The sequence below is a fragment of the Cololabis saira genome, chromosome 2 (genome assembly GCF_033807715.1).
Source record: "Cololabis saira isolate AMF1-May2022 chromosome 2, fColSai1.1, whole genome shotgun sequence".
NCBI classification, from domain to species: domain Eukaryota; kingdom Metazoa; phylum Chordata; class Actinopteri; order Beloniformes; family Belonidae; genus Cololabis; species Cololabis saira.
This window is the reverse complement of record NC_084588.1, coordinates 237,806-256,601: the sequence shown is the minus strand read 5'-3', so window position 1 is coordinate 256,601 and position 18,796 is coordinate 237,806.

Here is an 18,796-nt window from a genome sequence, read left to right as displayed (position 1 = left end):
AATGCCGTCTCTTCTAATCAGACCGGGCTTTCCCCAGAACGTTTCCCAATTGTCAATAAAGGCCACGTCGTTTTCTGAACACCACCGATACAACCAGCGACGGAGCGAGAGCATGCGACTAAACATGTCATCACTGGTCATGTCTCTTGGCGACATGGCCGAAACCGAACAGGAAGTCAGCCATTTTGAATTAATCGTGTCACTTTGGCGCAATTTATGCCATTCCTTTGGCAGTTAATTCAGCCCGAACCGTAACGTGCACCCAGGTGTGTTATACATCAAAATGTGCGTCTCCCTCCTGCGACCACACGCATTACTTTTCTCTTTCAAAAGCGTTACCGTGGCGACGCTAGATGCCAAAAAGCGCGCCCACCCTTCATCTGGTTGGTTCAGACAGAAAAAACTTTGCGCCTCAAGCCCCATAATACGGTGTGACGTACATGAACGAAAATTGGTACACTCCTGTATCATGTCGCAACTAAAAGAAAAGTCTCTTGGCGCCATGGCCGAAACCGAACAGGAAGTCGGCCATTTTGAACATTCTGAATTAATTGCGTAATTTTGGAGCAATATATGCCATTCCTTCGAGAGTTAATTCAGCCCGAACCGTATCGTGAACCCAGATGTGTTATACATCAAAATGTGCGTCTCCATCCTGCGACTATGCGAATTACTTTTCTCTTTCAAAAGTGTTACCGTGGCGACGCTAGACGCCAACAAGCGCATATTTGATAGTTCCCCAAAAGGCACCAAATTTGGCCTGCAAGCCAGGCCTGGCGATAAATTTGATATTTACTGGTTTGCATTAATGGGCGTGGCAAAATGGCTCAACAGCGCCCCCCGGAAAACTTTGTGCCTCAAGCCCCACAATACGGTTTGACGTACATGCACGAAAATCGCTACACACCTGTATCATGGCACAACTTAAAGAAAAGTCTCTTGGAGCCATGGCCGAAACCGAACAGGATGTCGGCCATTTTGAATAAATTGTGTCATTTTGGTGAAATTTATGCCATTCCTTCAGCAGTTAATTCAGCCCGAACCGTAACGTGCACCCAGGTGTGTTATACATCAAAATGTGCGTCTACATCCTGCGAAACCACGCATTACTTTTCTCTTTCAAAAGTGTTACCGTGGGGACGCTAGACGCCAAAAGGCGCGGCCCCCCCTTCATGTGATTGGTCCATATTTGGTAGTTCTCCAAAAGTCACCAAATTTTGCATGCAAGCCAGGCCTGGTGATAAATTTGATATTTCATGGTTTGCATTAATGGGCGTGGCATAACGGCTCAACAGCGCCCCCTAGAATACTTTTATCTGCCATAACGTTTTAATGGTTTGACATAGGAAGTCGTGGGTGGTGTCATGGGACTCTGTAATGAGTCTTTAAGCTTAGTTGGCCTTAATTAGCCCCGCCCCTTCTTCTGATTGGTTGTCCCGATTTTCTGCTATAACTTTGGAATGGTTTGACATAGGGAGTCGTGGGTGGTGTCATCAGATTCTTTATGGAGTCCTTGACCTTCATTGGCCTGAATTAGCCCCGCCCCTTCTTCTGATTGGTTGTCCCTTTTTTCTGCTATTTCTGCTATAACTTTTGAGTGCGAGGGCCCGTTCATTGCTGCTTGCAGCTTTAATTTTTTTTTTTTCTTCTGACAAAGTGATGGCCTTTTTGCCCCCTAAACGTGCCCAAAAAGTCACCAAATTTTGCACCCAAGTCAGGCCTGGCGAAAAATTTGATATTTAATGGTTTGCATTAATGGCCGTGGTAAAATGGCTCAACAGCGCCCCCTTGAAAACTTTGTGCCTCAAGCCCCACGATACGGTTTGACGTACATGCACGAAAATCGGTACACGCCTGTATCATGGGGCAACTTAAAGAAAAGTCTCTTGGCGTCATGCCCGAAACTGAACCGGATGTCGGCCATTTTGAATTAATCGTGTCATTTTGGCGAAATTTATGCCATTCCTTCGGCAGTTAATTCAGCCCGAACCGTAACGTGCCCCCAAGTGTGTTATACATCAAAATGTGCGTCTCCATCTTCCGACACCAGGCATTACTTTTCTCTTTCAAAAGCATTACCGTGGCGACGCTAGACGCCAAAAAGCGTGCCCACCCTTCATCTGATTGGTTCTAACAGAAAAAACTTTGCGCCTCAAGCCCCATAATACGCTTTGACGTACGTGAACAAAAATCGGTACACACCTGTATCATTTCAAAACTTAAAGAAAAGTCTCTTGGCGCCATGGCCGAAACTGAACAGGAGAGTCGGCCATTTTGATCATTCTGAATTAATCGCGTAATTTTGGAGCAATATATGCCATTCCTTCGAGAGTTAATTCAGCCCGAACCGTAACGTGCCCCCATGTGTGTTATACATCAAAATGTGCGTCTCCATCCTGCAATTACACGCATTACTTTTCTCTTTCAAAAGTGTTACCGTGGCGACGCTAGACGCCAAAAAGCGCACCCCCCCTTCATCTGATTGGTCCATATTTGATAGTTCCCAAAAAGTCACCAAATTTGGCATGCAAGCCAGGCCTGGCGGTAAATTTGATATTTCATGGTTTGCATTAATGGGCTTGGCAAAATGGCTCAACAGCGCCCCCCGGAAAACTTTGTGCCTCAAACCCCACAATACGGTTTGACGTACATGCACGAAAATCGCTACACACCTGTATCATGGCACAACTTAAAGAAAAGTCTCTTGGCGCCATGGCCGAAACCGAACAGGATGTCGGCCATTTTGAATTAATCGTGTCATTTTGGCGAAATTTATGCCATTGCTTTGGCAGTTAATTCAGCCCGAACCGTAACGTGCACCCAGGTGTGTTATACATCAAAATGTGCGTCTCCATCCTGCGACTACACGCATTACTTTTCTCTTTCAAAAGCGTTACCGTGGCGACGCTAGACGCCAAAAGGCGCGCCCCCCCTTCATCTGATTGGTCCATATTTGATAGTCACCAAATTTTGCATGCAAGCCAGGCCTGGCGATACATTTGATATTTCCTGGTTTGCATTAATGGGCGTGGCCCAATGGCTCAACAGCGCCCCCTAGAATACTATTCTCTGCCATAACTTTTGAATGGTTTGACATAAAGAGTCGTGGGTGGTGTCATGGGACTCGGTATTGAGTCCTTTACCATAATTGGTGAAAATTAACCCCGCCCTTTCTTCTGATTGGTTGTTCCTATTTCCTGCTATAACTTTTGAATGTTTTGACATAGAGAGTCGTGGGTGGTGTCATGGGAATCTGTAATGAGTCCTTGAGCTTCTTTGGCCTTAATTAGCCCCGCCCCTTCTTCTGATTGGTTGTCCCCATTTTCTGCTGTAACTTTTGAATGGTTTGACATAGAGAGTCGTGGGTGGTGTCATCAGATTCTGTATGGAGTCCTTGGCCTTCATTGGCCTGAATTAGCCCCGCCCCTTCTTCTGATTGGTTGTCCCTTTTTTCTGCTATAACTTTTGAATGGTTTGACATAGGAAATCGTGGTTGGTGTCGTTTCTGATATGCTTATGGGGGGCGGTGGCTGTGAGTGCGAGGGCCCGTTCATCGCTGCTTGCAGCTTTAATTAGGGCCCGAGCACCTTCAGTGCGAAGGCCCTATTGTATCTGTAGGAATTTTTATTATTATGGGCATGCCAAGTAATGGCATGACCATATTGCAATCGTCCAGAATGGCCCAAAAGGCAATGTTGCTAACAAGCTAAAGTCGCAAAAGTCCCACTGCGCACCAGCGGGTGTACAGCATGACCCCGCTCGGATGTGGAAAAAAAAAATCCCCAAAAACTAAAACACGGCCGGAAAAACGAGGAAAAACATGAAAATGAAGGCGATATATTAGTATCTAGAAAAGGTTTCCCTTTTCTTATTATTATTCTTATTCCGCACTTTTTTTCGTCCGTTAATACGGCCCGAACCGGAAAGTGCACCCATGCATGGCATACATCGTTGGATGCGTCTCCATCATGCCTCGATGGGCATTGCTTTTCTCCGTAATAGGGGTTACCGTGGCAACGCTAGTTGCCAAAAAGCAAAAAAAAAGGCGGAAATTCCCACGCTTATTGCTCGGCCGAACTTTATCGTAGAGACATCGTTCAAACTTTCAAACACTCGGCCCGATTGTCCCTAATGGTACGTACAAGCTCATTATGCCAAATATTACAGTTTCTGTGATATTGACCTTTCATTTTTTTTTTTTTTTCCCTTTGACTTTGGACGCTTGTTGCTAGGCAACAGGTTATCGTAGAGACATCGTACAAATGTTTCCCGACTCGGCACGCTGTGGACTTCAACATACTCAAATTTCATGAAGCTGGGATTTAAGGAAATTTTATGTCAAAATCCAGGCCACATGGCCCCATTCATTCGGATGGGGTTTTGTACCATGGTGAAAAAAAAACCTATCCTTCAACATAGCCTGAACCGGAACATGCACCCATACATGGCATACATCGTTGGATGCGTCTCCATCGTTCCTCGATGGGCATTACTTTTCTCAGTAAAAAGTGTTACCGTGGCAACGCTAGACGCCAAAAAGCAAAAAAAAAGGCAAAAATTCGGACGCTTATTGCTCGGCCGGACTTTATCGTAGAGACATCGTTGAAACTTTCAAACACTCGCCCCGATTGGCACTAACAGACCCTACAACCTCATTATGCTAATTATTACAGTTTTTGCGATATTGGCCTTTCATTTTCTTTTTTATTTCTGTTTGAATTTGGACGCTTGTTGCTAGGCAACAGGTTATCGTAGAGACATCGTACAAATGTCCCCTGACTCGGCACGCTGTGGACTTCAACATACTCAAATTTCATGAAGCTGGGATTTAAGGAAATTTTATGTCAAAATCCAGGCCAAATGGCCCCATTCATTCGGATGGGGTTTTGTACCACGGTGAAAAAAAAAACCTATCCGTTAACATAGCCTGAACCGGAACATGCACCCATGCACGGCATACATCGTTAGATGCGTCTCCATCTTGCCTCGATGGGCATTACTATTCTCAGTCAAAAGCGTTACCGGGGCAACGCTAGATGCCAAAAAGCGCGCCCCATTAATAACTATTGGGAGCACAGGAATGAATGAAATACAAGCGTAAAAACACCTCAAACTGACATAGAACCACCCTAAACACAACCACTGCAGCCCCAAACCAAAGCAGCAAGAGGGGACGAATGGGCGGTAGGGCATGCCCATATCAAAATTTCCAGAAATTTTCTAGTTAGGGCCCGAGCACCTTCAGTGCGAAGGCCCTATTGTATCTGTAGGAATTTTTTTTCTTTTTCTTTTTCTTTTTCTTCTGACGAAAGGAGGGCCTTTTTGCCCCCCTAAACGTGCCCAAAAAGTCACCAAATTTTGCATGCAAGTCAGGCCTGGCGAAAAATTTGATATTTAATGGTTTACATTAATAGGCGTGGCAAAATGGCTCAACAGCGCCCCCTTGAAAACTTTGTGACTCAAGCCCCACAATACGGTTTGACGTACATGCACGAAAATCGCTACACACCTGTATCAGTACACAACTTAAAGAAAAGTCTCTTGGCAACATGGCCGAAACCGAACAGGAAGTCAGCCATTTTGAATTAATCGTGTCACTTTGGCGCAATTTATACCATTCCTTCGGCAGTTAATACGGCCCGAACCGTAACGTGCACCCAAGTGTGTTATACATCAAAATGTGCGGCTCCATCCTGCGACAACACGCATTACTTTTCTCTTTCAAAAGCGTTACCGTGGCGAAGCTAGACGCCAAAAAGCGCGCCCACCCTTCATCTGGTTGGTTCAGACCGAAAAAACTTTGCGCCTCAAGCCCCAGAATACGGTGTGACGTACATAAACGAAAATCGGTACACACCTGTATCATGTCGCAACTTAAAGAAAAGTCTCTTGGCGCCATGGCCGAAACCGAACAGGAAGTCCGCCATTTTGAACATTCTGAATTAATCGCGTAATTTTGGAGCAATATATGCCATTCCTTTGAGAATTAATACGGCCCGAACCGTAACGTGCAACCAGGTGTGTTATACATCAAAATGTGCGTCTCTATCCTGCGACTACGCGCATTACTTTTCTCTTTCAAAAGTGTTACCGTGGCGACGCTAGACGCAAAAAAGCGCGCCCCCCTTCATCTGATTGGTCCATATTTGATAGTTCCCTAAAAGTCACCAAATTTTGCATGCAAGCCAGGCCTGGTGATAAATTTGATATTTCATGGTTTGCATTAATGGGCGTGGCCTAACGGCTCAACAGCGCCCCCTAGAATACTTCTCTGTGCCATAACTTTTGAATGGTTTGACATAAAGAGTCGTGGGTGGTGTCATCGGACTTGGTATTGAGTCCTTGACCATAATTGGTGCAAATTAGCCCCGCCCCTTCTTCTGATTGGTTGTCCCGATTTTCTGCTATAACTTTTGAATGGTTTGACATAGAGAGTCGTGGGTGGTGTCATCAGATTCTGTATGGAGTCCTTGACCTTCATTGGCCTGAATTAGCCCCGCCCCTTCTTCTGATTGGTTGTCCCTTTTTTCTGCTATAACTTTTGAATGGTTTGACATAGAGAGTCGTGGGTGGTGTCATTTCTGATATGCTTATGGGGGGCGGTAGCGGTGAGTGCGAGGGCCCGTTCATCGCTGCTTGCAGCTTTAATTATTATTATTATTATTATTTTTCTGACGAAAGGAGGGCCTTTTTGCCCCCCTAAACGTGCCCAAAAAGTCACCAAATTTTGCACGCAAACCAGGCCTGGCGAAAAATTTGATATTTTATGGTTTGCATTAATGGGCGGGGCAAAATGGCTCAACAGCGCCCCCCGGAAAACTTTGTGCCTCAAGCCCCACGATACGGTTTGACCTACATGCACGAAAATCAGTACACACCTGTATCATTGCACAACTTAAAGAAAAGTCTCTTGGAGTCATGCCCGAAACCGAACAGGAAGTCGGCCATTTTGAATTAATCGTGTCACTTTGGCGCAATTTATGCCATTCCTTCGAGAGTTAATTCAGCCCGAACCGTATCGTGAACCCAGGTGTGTTATACATCAAAATGTGCGTCTCCATCCTGCGACTACACGCATTACTTTTCTCTTTCAAAAGTGTTACCGTGGCGACGCTAGAAGCCAAAAAGCGCACCCCCCCTTCATCTGATTGGTCCATATTTGATAGTTCCCCAAAAGGCACCAAATTTGGCATGCAAGCCAGGCCTGGCGATAAATTTGATATTTCATGGTTTGCATTAATGGGCGTGGCAAAATGGCTCAACAGCGCCCCCCGGAAAACTTTGTGCCTCAAGCCCCACAATACGGTTTGACGTACATGCACGAAAATCGCTACACACCTGTATCATGGCACAACTTAAAGAAAAGTCTCTTGGAGCCATGGCCGAAACCGAACAGGATGTCGGCCATTTTGAATAAATTGTGTCATTTTGGCAAAATTTATGCCATTCCTTCGGCAGTTAATTCAGCCCGAACCGTAACGTGCACCCAGGTGTGTTATACATCAAAATGTGCGTCTACATCCTGCGACTACACGCATTACTTTTCTCTTTCAAAAGTGTTACCGTGGCGACGCTAGACGCCAAAAGGTGCGCCCCCCCCCTTCATGTGATTGGTCCATATTTGATAGTTCTCCAAAAGTCACAAAATTTTGCATGCAAGCCAGACTTGGCGATAAATTTGATATTTCATGGTTTGCATTAATGGGCGTGGCCTAACGGCTCAACAGCGCCCCCTAGAATACTTTTATCTGCCATAACTTTTGAATGGTTTGACATAGGAAGTTGTGGGTGGTGTCATGGGACTCTGTAATGAGTCCTCAAGCTTCGTTGGCCTTAATTAGCCCCGCCCCTTCTTCTGATTGGTTGTCCTTTTTTTAATAATAAAATCACCGCGAGCCGCCAGTCGCTCTCGCGCTGACTCCCGCTTCCTGATTCAAACGTCTGCCGGCCCCGCCCCCCGACCAATCAGTGGCGAGTAGGGTGATGACGGCCCCGCCCCCCGACCAATCAGTGGCGAGTAGGGTGATGACGGCCCCGCCCCCCGACCAATCGGTGGCGAGTAGGGTGATGACGGCCCCGCCCCCCGACCGATCAGCTGCCTGTAATGTGGTGACGTCAGAAATAGTCCCGTGCTCAGCCCGGTTAGAACCTCGGCAGAATGGATGCATAAAAAGTAATAATAAAATAGTAGTGTTATACTAATATTTATATCTTACAAATATTAAAAAAATTAGGAAAAAAAGTTCCTGACATTATATCGCTATGTTGGTCTCTAATAACCCAGTAAGTCAAAGTAAAAGTAATATTTGAGTCTTAGCTCAACCAGAGCATTACTGTCTATGGTGCTGGAGGTCGGGAGTTCGAGACCAGCTGTATGCAGAAAAATTTTTTTTTACATCAAAATTTTCGTCTCTGTCCTGCGACGACGCACATTACTTTTCTCTTTCAAAAGTGTTACCGTGGCGACGCTAGACGCGAAAAAGCGCTCGTCCCCTTCATGTGATTGGTCCATATTTGATAGTTCTCCAAAAGTCACCAAAATTTGCATGCAAGCCAGGCCTGGTGATAAATTTGATATTTAATGGTTTGCATTAATGGGCGTGGCCTAACGGCTCAACAGCGCCCCCTAGAATACTTTTCTCTGCCATAACTTTTGAATGGTTTGACATAAAGAGTCGTGGGTGGTGTCATGGGACTCGGTATTAAGTCCTTGACCTTCATTGGCCTGAATTAGCCCCGCCCCTTCTTCTGATTGGTTGTTCCTTTTTTCTGCTATAACTTTTGAATGGTTTGACATAGAGAGTCGTGGATGGTGTCATTTCTGATATGCTTATGGGGGGCGGTGGACGTGAGTGCGAGGGCCCGTTCATCGCTGCTTGCAGCTTTAATTATTATTATTATTTTCCTGACAAAAGGAAGGCCTTTTTGCCCCCCTAAACGTGCCCAAAAAGTCACCAAATTTTGCACCCAAGTCAGGCCTGGCGAAAAATTTGATATTTAATGGTTTGCACTATTGGGCGTGGCAAAATGGCTCAACAGCGCCCCCTTGAAAACTTTGTGCCTCAAGCCCCACGATACGGTTTGACGTACATGCACGAAAATCGGTACACACCTGTATCATGGGACAACTTAAAGAAAAGTCTCTTGGCGTCATGCCCGAAACCGAAAAGGAAGTCGGCCATTTTGAATTAATCGTGTCACTTTGGCGCAATTTATGCCATTCCTTCGGCAGTTAATTCAGCCCGAACCGTAACGTTCCCCCAAGTGTGTTATACATCAAAATGTGCGTCTCCCTCCTGAGAAAACACGCATTACTTTTCTCTTTCAAAAGCGTTACCGTGGCGACGCTAGACGCCAAAAAGCGCGCCCACCCTTCATCTGGTTGGTTCAGACAGAAAAAATTTTGCGCTTCAAGCCCCATAATACGGTTTGACGTACATGAACGAAAATTAGTACACACCTGTATCATGTCGCAACTAAAAGAAAAGTCTCTTGGCGCCATGGCCGAAACCGAACAGGAAGTCGGCCATTTTGAACATTCTGAATTAATTGCGTATTTTGGAGCAATATATGCCATTCCTTCGAGAGTTAATTCAGCCCGAACCGTATCGTGAAACCAGATGTGTTATACATCAAAATGTGCGTCTCCATCCTGCGACTACACGCATTACTTTTCTCTTTCAAAAGTGTTACCGTGGCGACGCTAGACGCCAACAAGCGTACCCCCCTTCATCTGATTGGTCCATATTTGATAGTTCCCCAAAAGGCACCAAATTTGGCATGCAAGCCAGGCCTGGCGATAAATTTGATATTTCATGGTTTGCATTAATGGGCGTGGCAAAATGGCTCAACAGCGCCCCCCGGAAAACTTTGTGCCTCAAGCCCCACAATACGGTTTGACGTACATGCACGGAAATCGCTACACACCTGTATCATGGCACAACTTAAAGAAAAGTCTCTTGGAGCCATGGCCGAAACCGAACAGGATGTCGGCCATTTTGAATAAATTGTGTCATTTTGGCGAAATTTATGCCATTCCTTCGGCAGTTAATTCAGCCCGAACCGTAACGTGCACCCAGGTGTGTTATACATCAAAATGTGCGTGAACATCCTGCGACACCACGCATTACTTTTCTCTTTCAAAAGTGTTACCGTGGCGACGCTAGACGCCAAAAGGCGCGCCACCCCTTCATGTGATTGGTCCATATTTGATAGTTCTCCAAAAGTCACCAAATTTTGCATGCAAGCCAGACTTGGCGATAAATTTGATATTTCATGGTTTGCATTAATGGGCGTGGCCTAACGGCTCAACAGCGCCCCCTAGAATACTTTTATCTGCCATAACTTTTTAATGGTTTGACATAGGAAGTTGTGGGTGGTGTCATGGAACTCTGTAATGAGTCCTTAAGCTTTGTTGGCCTTAATTAGCCCCGGCCCTTCTTCTGATTGGTTGTCTCTATTTCCTGCTATAGCATTTGAATGTTTTTACATAGAGAGTCGTGGGTGGTGTCATGGGACTCTGTAATGAGTTCTTAAGCTTCGTTGGCCTTAATTAGCCCCGCCCCTTCTTCTGATTGGTTGTCCCGATTTTCTGCTATAACTCTGGAATGGTTTGACATAGAGAGTCGTGGGTGGTGTCATCAGATTCTGTATGGAGTCCTTGACCTTCATTGGCCTGAATTAGCCCCGCCCCTTCTTCTGATTGGTTGTCCCTTTTTTCTGCTATAACTTTTTAATGGTTTGACATAGGAAGTCGTGGGTGGTGTCATTTCTGATATGCTTATGGGGGGCGGTGGCCGTGAGTGCGAGGGCCCGTTCATCGCTGCTTGCAGCTTTAATTAGGGCCCGAGCACCTTCAGAGCGAAGGCCCTATTGTATTTGCAGGAATTTTTATTATTATTAGGGCCCGAGCACCTTCAGTGCGAAGGCCCTATTGTATCTGTAGGAATTTTTATTATTAGGGCCCGAGCACCTTCAGTGCGAAGGCCCTATTGTATTTGCAGGAATTTTTATTATTATTATTATTTTCCTGACAAAGTGAAGGCCTTTTTGCCCCCCTTAACATTCCCAAAAAGTCACCAAATTTTGCACCCTAGTCAGGCCTGGCGAAAAATTTGATATTTAAAGGTTTGGATTAATGGGCGTGGCAAAATGGCTCAACAGCGCCCCCTTGAAAACTTTGTGCCTCAAGCCCCACGATACGGTTTGACGTACATGCACGAAAATCAGTACACACCTGTATCATGGGACAACTTAAACAAAAGTCTCTTGGGGTCATGCCCGAAACCGAACAGGATGTCGGCCATTTTGAATGAATCGTGTCATTTTAGCGAAATTTATGCCATTCCTTCGGCAGTTAATTCAGCCCGAACCGTAACGTGCACCCAGGTGTGTTATACATCAAAATGTGCGTCTCCATCCTGCGACCACACGCATTACTTTTCTCTTTCAAAAGCGTTACCGTGGCGACGCTAGACGCCAAAAAGCGCGCCCACCCTTCATCTGATTGGTTCAGACAGAGAAAACTTTGTGCCTCAAGCCCCATAATACGGTGTGACGTACATGAAGGAAAATCGGTACACTCCTGTATCATGTCGCAACTAAAAGAAAAGTCTCTTGGCGCCATGGCAGAAACCGAACAGGAAGTCGGCCATTTTGAACATTCTGAATTAATTGCGTAATTTTGGAGCAATATATGCCATTCCTTTGAGAGTTAATTCAGCCCGAACCGTATCGTGAACCCAGATGTGTTATACATCAAAATGTGCGTCTCCATCCTGTGACTACACGCATTACTTTTCTCTTTCAAAAGTGTTACCGTGGCGACGCTAGACGCCAACAAGCGCACCCCCCCCTTCATCTGATTGGTCCATATTTGATAGTTCCCCAAAATGCACCAAATTTGGCATGCAAGCCAGGCCTGGCGATAAATTTGATATTTCATGGTTTGCATTAATGGGCGTGGCAAAATGGCTCAACAGCGCCCCCCGGAAAACTTTGTGCCTCAAGCCCCACAATACGGTTTGACGTACATGCACGAAAATCGCTACACACCTGTATCATGGCACAACTTAAAGAAAAGTCTCTTGGAGCCATGGCCGAAACCGAACAGGACGTCGGCCATTTTGAATAAATTGTGTCATTTTGGCGAAATTTATTCCATTCCTTCGGCAGTTAATTCAGCCCGAACCGTAACGTGCCCCCAGGTGTGCTATACATAAAAATGTGCGTCTCCATCCTGCGACACCACGCATTACTTTTCTCTTTCAAAAGCGTTACTGTGGCGACGCTAGACGCCAAAAGGCGCGCCCCCCCTTCATGTGATTGGTCCATATTTGATAGTTCTCCAAAAGTCACCAAATTTTGCATGCAAGCCAGACTTGGCGATAAATTTGATATTTCATGGTTTGCAATTAATGGGCGTGGCCTAACGGCTCAACAGCGCCCCCTAGAATACTTTTCTCTGCCATAACTTTTGAATGGTTTGACATAGAGAGTCGTGGGTGGTGTCATGGGACTCTGTAATGAGTTCTTAAGCTTCGTTGGCCTTAATTAACCCCGCCCCTTCTTCTGATTGGTTGTCCCGATTTTCTGCTATAACTTTGGAATGGTTTGACATAGAGAGTCGTGGGTGGCGTCATCAGATTCTGTATGGAGTCCTTGACCTTCATTGGCTTGAATTAGCCCCGCCCCTTCTTCTGATTGGTTGTCCCTTTTTTCTGCTATAACTTTTCAATGGTTTGACATAGGGAGTCGTGGGTGGTGTCATGGGAATCTGTAATGAGTTCTTAAGCTTCGTTGGCCTTAATTAGCCCCGCCCCTTCTTCTGATTGGTTGTCCCGATTTTCTGCTATAACTTTGGAATGGTTTGACATAGGGAGTCGTGGGTGGTGTCATGGGAATCTGTAATGAGTTCTTAAGCTTTGTTGGCCTTAATTAGCCCCGCCCCTTCTTCTGATTGGTTGTTCCGATTTTCTGCTATAACTTTGGAATGGTTTGACATAGAGAGTCGTGGGTGGTGTCATCAGATTCTGTATGGAGTCCTTGACCTTCATTGGCCTGAATTAGCCCCGCCCCTTCTTCTAATTGGTTGTTCCTTTTTTCTGCTATAACTTTTGAATGGTTTGACATAGGAAGTCGTGGGTGGTATCGTTTCTCATATGCTTATGGGGGGTGGTGGCCGTGAGTGCGAGGGCCCGTTCATCGCTGCTTGCAGCTTTAATTATTATTATTATTTTCCTGACAAAGTGAAGGCCTTTTTGCCCCCCTTAACATGCCCAAAAAGTCACCAAATTTTGCACCCTAGTCAGGCCTGGCGAAAAATTTGATATTTAAAGGTTTGCATTAATGGGCGTGGCAAAATGGCTCAACAGCGCCCCCCAGAAAACTTTGTGCCTCAAGCCCCACGATACGATTTGACGTACATGCACGAAAATCAGTACACACCTGTATCATGGGACAACTTAAACAAAAGTCTCTTGGGGTCATGCCCGAAACCGAACAGGATGTCGGCCATTTTGAATTAGTCGTGTCATTTTGGCAAAATTTATGCCATTCCTTCGAAAGTTAATTCAGCCCGAACCGTAACGTGCCCCCAAGTGTGTTATACATCAAAATGTGCGTCTCCATCCTGCGACAACACGCATTACTTTTCTCTTTCAAAAGCGTTACCGTGACGGCGCTAGACGCCAAAAAGCGCGCCCACCCTTCATCTGATTGGTTCAACAGAAAAAACTTTGTGCCTCAAGCCCCATAATACGGTTTGACGTACATGAACGAAAATCGGTACACACCTGTATCATCTCGCAACTAAAAGAAAAGTCTCTTGGCGCCATGGCCGAAACCGAACAGGAAGTCGGCCATTTTGAACATTCTGAATTAATTGCGTATATCAAAATGTGCGTCTCCATCCTGCGACTACACGCATTACTTTTCTCTTTCGAAAGTGTTACCGTAGTGACGCTAGACGCCAACAAGCGAACCCCCCCTTCATCTGATTGGTCCATATTTGGTAGTTCCCCAAAAGGCACCAAATTTGGCATTCAAGCCAGGCCTGGCGATAAATTTGATATTTCATGGTTTGCATTAATGGGCGTGGAAAAATGGCTCAACAGCGCCCCACAATACGGTTTGACGTACATGCACGAAAATCGATACACACCTGTATCATGTCGCAACTTAAAGAAAAGTCTCTTGGAGCCATGGCCGAAACCGAACAGGAAGTCAGCCATTTTGAATTAATTGTGTAATTTTGGCGCAATTTATGCCATTCCTTCGGCAGTTAATTCAGCCCGAACCGTAACGTGCACCCAGGTGTGTTATACACCAAAATGTGCGTCTCCATCGTGCGACACCACGCATTACTTTTCTCTTTCAAAAGTGTTACCGTGGCGACGCTAGACGCGAAAAAGCGCACCCACCCTTCATCTGATTGGTCCATATTTGATAGTTCTCCAAAAGTCACCAAAATTTGCATGCAAGCCAGGCCTGGCGATAAATGTGATATTTCATGGTTTGCATTAATGGGCGTGGCCTAACGGCTCAACAGCGCCCCCTAGAATACTTTTCTCTGCCATAACTTTTGAATGGTTTCACATAGAGAGTCGTGGGTGGTGTCATGGGACTCTGTAATGAGTCCTTAAGCTTCGTTGGCCTTAATTAGCCCCGCCCCTTCTTCTGATTGGTTGTCCCGATTTTCTGCTATAACTTTTGAATGGTTTGACATAGAGAGTCGTGGGTGGTGTCATCAGATTCTTTATGGAGTCCTTGACCTTCATTGGCCTGAATTAGCCCCGCCCCTTCTTCTGATTGGTTGTCCTTTTTTTATAATAAAATTGCCGCGAGCCGCCAGTCGCTCTCGCGCTGACTCCCGCTTCCTGATTAAAACGTCTGCCGGCCCCGCCCCCTGACCAATCAGTGGCGAGTAGGGTGATGGAGGCCCCGCCCCCCGACCAATCAGTGGCGAGTAGGGTGATGACGGCCCCGCCCCCCGACCAATCAGTGGCGAGTAGGGTGATGACGGCCCCGCCCCCCGACCAATCAGCTCCCTGTAATGTGGTGACTTCAGAAATACCTTGGCAGAATGGTTACAGAAAAAGTAATAATTTAAATAGTAGGGTTTTACTAATATTTATAACTTACAAATATTTAAAAAATTAGGAAAAAAAAGTTCCAGACATTTTATCGCTATGTTGGTCTGTCCTAAGCCAGTAGGTCAAATAAAAGGAATAGCTGAGACTTAGCTCAGCCAGATTATTGCGGTCTTCTCTGCCAGAGGTCGAGAGTTCAAGCCTGGCTTGATATGCCAAAATTTTTGTCAGCAATTTTTGTGTTTTTTTTTTACATCAAAATGTTCGTCTCTGTCCTGTGACGGCGCACATTACTTTTCTCTTTCCCCTTCTTCTGATTGGTTGTCCCGATTTTCTGCCATAACTTTTGAATTTGAGTGGAGTTTGCGCGCGCAGCTCCCGCGGGGGGAGGGGCTGATGTTCAGCGCGGCCGCCATCTTGGTCGAGGCGCCGCATTGACTGCCTGAGAACGTCGGACGTGGCCGCCATCTTGGATCGGTATCGCTTTAACTCTAGAGCGTTCACTTCTATTGTGGAAGGAGGTGTCTGCATAAGTAAAATAACTATAACTCACTTGATTTTCAACCGATTTTCACGCGGTTTGTTTTGTTACAAACGGCAGACATGTAGCTATGATACAGGATGCTTGATGTACGTTAAATATGCAAGCTTTCATGCTAAAATACGTTCTGCAGGTAGTCACACTTCAGGTATACACACACACACACACACACATATATATATATATATATATATATATATATATATATATATATATATATATATATATATATATATATATATATATATATATATATATACACACACACACACACACACACACAATATACACAATACAAAGTACAGTATAGCATATTAATGAATGTATAAATATATTTGAATAACAGAGATAACAAGCTTAAAAACAAAAAACATAACGGATGACAGCATACAATTGTCATAATGGAGAAAAAAAAGAAACATTTGGAAGGAGTGTGTGTGTGAGGAATTGTGTATTAGTGTTATAAATTGAAATTATATAATAATGCAATCGCTATGATATATAATTTTACAATATAATATAGTCAAAAATATATGAAATGAAGCAACATACAATGCAATAATACAATATGCTATATTACTGGGTACGCTAATATGAAATAACAACATGTAATATAATATGGTATAATAGATTAATATAATATCATACATTCTGGACCATGAGATACAGCTGTACTGTATGATCGTCGTTCATTTGAGTGATCTGATTTTTTTTTTCATGGTTTGCATTAATGGGCGTGTCCTCACGGCTCAACAGCGCCCCTTAGAATACTTTTTTCTGCCATAACTTTTGAAAGGTTTGACATAGAGAGTCGTGGGTGGTGTCATGGGACTCGGCATTGAGTCCTTGACCATAATTGGTGACAATTAGCCCAGTCCCTTTTTCTGATTGGTTGTCCCTATTTTCTGCTATAACTTTTGAATGTTTTGACATAGAGAGTCGTGGGTGGTGTCATGGGACTCTGTAATGAGTCCTTGATCTTCTTTGCCCTGAATAAGCCCCGCCCCTTCTTCGGACTGGTCGTCCCTTTTTTCTGCTATAACTTTTGAATGGTTTTACATAGGAAGTCGTGGGTGGTGTCATTTCTGATATGCTTATGGGGGGCGGTTGACGTGAGTGCGAGGGCCCGTTCATTGCTGCTTGCAGCTTTAATTATTATTATTATTTTCCTGACAAAAGGAAGGCCTTTTTGCCCCCCTAAACGTGCCCAAAAAGTCACCAAATTTTGCACCCAAGTCAGGCCTGGCGAAAAATTTGATATTTAATGGTTTGCACTATTGGGCGTGGCAAAATGGCTCAACAGCGCCCCCTTGAAAACTTTGTGCCTCAAGCCCCACGATACGGTTTGACGTACATGCACGAAAATCGGTACACACCTGTATCATGGGACAACTTAAAGAAAAGTCTCTTGGCGTCATGCCCGAAACCGAAAAGGAAGTCGGCCATTTTGAATTAATCGTGTCACTTTGGCGCAATTTATGCCATTCCTTCGGCAGTTAATTCAGCCCGAACCGTAACGTTCCCCCAAGTGTGTTATACATCAAAATGTGCGTCTCCCTCCTGAGAAAACACGCATTACTTTTCTCTTTCAAAAGCGTTACCGTGGCGACGCTAGACGCCAAAAAGCGCGCCCACCCTTCATCTGGTTGGTTCAGACAGAAAAAATTTTGCGCTTCAAGCCCCATAATACGGTTTGACGTACATGAACGAAAATTAGTACACACCTGTATCATGTCGCAACTAAAAGAAAAGTCTCTTGGCGCCATGGCCGAAACCGAACAGGAAGTCGGCCATTTTGAACATTCTGAATTAATTGCGTATTTTGGAGCAATATATGCCATTCCTTCGAGAGTTAATTCAGCCCGAACCGTATCGTGAAACCAGATGTGTTATACATCAAAATGTGCGTCTCCATCCTGCGACTACACGCATTACTTTTCTCTTTCAAAAGTGTTACCGTGGCGACGCTAGACGCCAACAAGCGCACCCCCCCTTCATCTGATTGGTCCATATTTGATAGTTCCCCAAAAGGCACCAAATTTGGCATGCAAGCCAGGCCTGGCGATAAATTTGATATTTCATGGTTTGCATTAATGGGCGTGGCAAAATGGCTCAACAGCGCCCCCCGGAAAACTTTGTGCCTCAAGCCCCACAATACGGTTTGACGTACATGCACGGAAATCGCTACACACCTGTATCATGGCACAACTTAAAGAAAAGTCTCTTGGAGCCATGGCCGAAACCGAACAGGATGTCGGCCATTTTGAATAAATTGTGTCATTTTGGCGAAATTTATGCCATTCCTTCGGCAGTTAATTCAGCCCGAACCGTAACGTGCACCCAGGTGTGTTATACATCAAAATGTGGGTGAACATCCTGCGACACCACGCATTACTTTTCTCTTTCAAAAGTGTTACCGTGGCGACGCTAGACGCCAAAAGGCGCGCCACCCCTTCATGTGATTGGTCCATATTTGATAGTTCTCCAAAAGTCACCAAATTTTGCATGCAAGCCAGACTTGGCGATAAATTTGATATTTCATGGTTTGCATTAATGGGCGTGGCCTAACGGCTCAACAGCGCCCCCTAGAATACTTTTATCTGCCATAACTTTTTAATGGTTTGACATAGGAAGTTGTGGGTGGTGTCATGGAACTCTGTAATGAGTCCTTAAGCTTTGTTGGCCTTAATTAGCCCCGGCCCTTCTTCTGATTGGTTGTCTCTATTTCCTGCTATAGCATTTGAATGTTTTTACATAGAGAGTCGTGGGTGGTGTCATGGGACTCTGTAATGAGTTCTTAAGCTTCGTTGGCCTTAATTAGCCCCGCCCCTTCTTCTGATTGGTTGTCCCGATTTTCTGCTATAACTCTGGAATGGTTTGACATAGAGAGTCGTGGGTGGTGTCATCAGATTCTGTATGGAGTCCTTGACCTTCATTGGCCTGAATTAGCCCCGCCCCTTCTTCTTATTGGTTGTCCCTTTTTTCTGCTATAACTTTTGAATTGTTTGACATAGGAAGTCGTTGGTGTTGTCATTTCTGATATGCTTATGGGGGGCGGTGGCCGTGAGTGCGAGGGCCCGTTCATCGCTGCTTGCAGCTTTAATTGTTATTATTATTATTATTATTAATTATTATTATTATTATTATTATTATTATTATTATTATT